Here is a 2,891-nt window from a genome sequence, read left to right as displayed (position 1 = left end):
ACCTAAAAGGAAGCGATTCCCAAACCTTCCAAAACAAAGCCCTCACCTTCAGAGAGATGAACCTGGAGAAGAGACACAATAAAGCAGACAAAATTAAACAGTGAAAAGAGAGAGAGTGAGAGAGAGAGAGAGGAGAGAGAGGAGAGAGAGGAGAGAGAGGAGAGAGAGAGAGAGAGAGAGAGAGAGAGAGAGAGAGAGAGAGAGAGAGAGAGAGAGAGAGAGAGAGAGAGAGAGAGAGAGAGAGAGAGAGAGAGAGGGAGAGAGAGGAGAGAGAGGAGAGAGAGGAGAGAGAGAGAGGGAGAGCTGTCTTGTTCTGAAAATGTTAATCTTATTCAACCTGTAAAACACCACCTGACAGGTCATTTAACTGTACCAAAACACACGGTTCCCATTCCTCTTCTTTTAACTGTACCAACACACAAGCGATCACACATGTACACACACACGCACACACACACAAACAGACCCGTACACACAGACAGAGACACACACACACAATTGGTTCCAATTCCTCTCCTTTAAACTATACCAAGAGGAAGCAGCAAGGGGAACGACCTTATAAGGTCATACAGCCACTAAGCGTCACTATACCACATCTGTTGTCTCCATGGTTACTGGCCATCCTTCAGCCTTGACCATACCATTAAGGGGTTATAATAATAATAATTTATTCTACTTTCATAGCGCTTTTCATTACAGACATAATATCAAAGTGCTTGTTAAGGAAAATAAACAAAAATAAGTAATTACAAAATAAATGTAGGCTTCAATAGTAGCTAAATCAGCTACATCAAGCCAAGGTCATGAGAGGATATGGAAGATCATGGCTAGATGGTAGCGGAGGTGGTTATGTTCAAGGGCAGTCAGACAGCTCCATGTCAGCAAAGCGTCTCCTCCGACTGCAGATTATCTGTATTGGGACTCTGTGATGAAGTTTTAGCTCCTAACAGAATACAGCCCACTCCTTACTTCAGAAGTATCCCCCTGTGCAATGAAAAGCTGACTAACTCCACCTGCATAGCCTCCTCTTGGGTTACCACTGGTGAAAACAACCTAAAGTCAGTAGGTGTAATTCAAATGAAAACACATATTGGCTAGCTAGAATTAGATTTATGATGTTCATACATTTACGGGGCAGGAATCCAATTCATGATATCAAAACTCAATCTGCACTCATTTAACTATTAAAAAGTTAAAAAGTGTCTAAAAATATGCACATAAAAACTATGTAAGGAATTTACATGAGGTCTCTGCCTAGGCTGCCACTGGGTACCACAGCAACTAGAGGACTCATGTAAACAGACAAAGGTCAAAACCATGTTAACCCCCTCCTTTTCTCCCTTTACCTGTAGTCCAGATGCTGCTAGAAGTGGTTTTGGAGTGATGGAAGTAAAGTTGGATCAAACACACATCCTTTAGTGGGGTGCAGGGACAAAAATAGTCTCAAATAATTACAGCCCGTAGATGCAGATGTCGCTCACAGAAAATAGCTCATGGGAAAGTCCTCATTAAGTCCTTTTGGAGACATGGTTTCCTGTTAGAATATCCAGTAGGATTCTCTTTGAAACAGAAGTCAGTGCCAGTTGGGGGCACTCTTCAATCTGGTCTTAAGGTCAAATCCCAATGCTCCAGGGCAATGATGGGGACATTGCCCTGTGTAGGGTATCGTGTTTCGGATGTGATGTTAAGCGGGTGTCCTGACTCTCTGTGGTCGTCTAAAATCCCATGGCATTTATCGTAAGAGTAGTGGTGTTAATGCCAGTGTCCTGGCTAAATTCCTAACCTGGCCCCATTCCCAGCCTGGCCACCTAATAATCCATACTCATTCCTAATTAGCCTAGATCATTAGTGGGTGCTACACATTGGTGGTGGATGAGGTAAGTTTCCCCCTTAAAGCTATTTGAGCATCTGGAAAGGTGCAATGTAAATGCAATCAATTATTAAGTTAATATGTATACGGAGAAAGACCCTTTAGGGTGTGTTGGTGGCACTATGCCCAGTTCTGTTCTGGGCAGGATGGAGACATCTGATGTAAGACAGGGGACGGGGACACGGACACACACACACACGGACACACACACACACACACACACACACACACACACACACACACACACACACACACACACACACACACACACACACGGAGGATTGCCTCTCTGAATCATTCATACAGTAACGTCATGCAGGCAGCATATATATATCTAATTAAGATAGAAGCTTAGGATTTCCATTCCAACGTGGTGCACACACACACACACAGAGAAAGTAAAGGGTCTGAATACTTATGTAAATTTGATATTTTTTTTGTTTTTATCTATTCAAAAACCTGTTTTTGCTTTGTCATTATGGGGTATTGTGTATAGATTGATGAGGGAAAAAACAATGTAATCCATTTTAGAATAAAGCAACAAAATGTTAATGTAACAAAATGTGGAAAAAGTCAAGGGGTCTGAATATTTCCGAATGCACTGTATATATACTGTGCAAAAGAGCCGTGGTATGTTTCAACTCATCACAAATGTAATGGTTGGATGTGTGTTTCAACTCATCACAAATGTAATGGTTGGATGTGTGTTTCAACTCATCACAAATGTAATGGTTGGATGTGTGTTTCAACTCATCACAAATGTAATGGTTGGATGTGTGTTTCAACTCATCACAAATGTAATGGTTGGATGTGTGTTTCAACTCATCACAAATGTAATGGTTGGATGTGTGTTTCAACTCATCACAAATGTAATGGTTGGATGTGTGTTTCAACTCATCACAAATGTAATGGTTGGATGTGTGTTTCAGATGATTTTAATGCCTTAGAATTTGTAAGAGATCAAGTTACAAGTAAACAAATACTGGCACTCTGAGAGTATTTTGTCATATTCACTCAATCT

Source organism: Oncorhynchus keta, chromosome 35 (genome assembly GCF_023373465.1).
Source record: "Oncorhynchus keta strain PuntledgeMale-10-30-2019 chromosome 35, Oket_V2, whole genome shotgun sequence".
Classification (NCBI taxonomy): Eukaryota; Metazoa; Chordata; class Actinopteri; order Salmoniformes; family Salmonidae; genus Oncorhynchus; species Oncorhynchus keta.
This window is presented reverse-complemented; position numbering follows the sequence as displayed.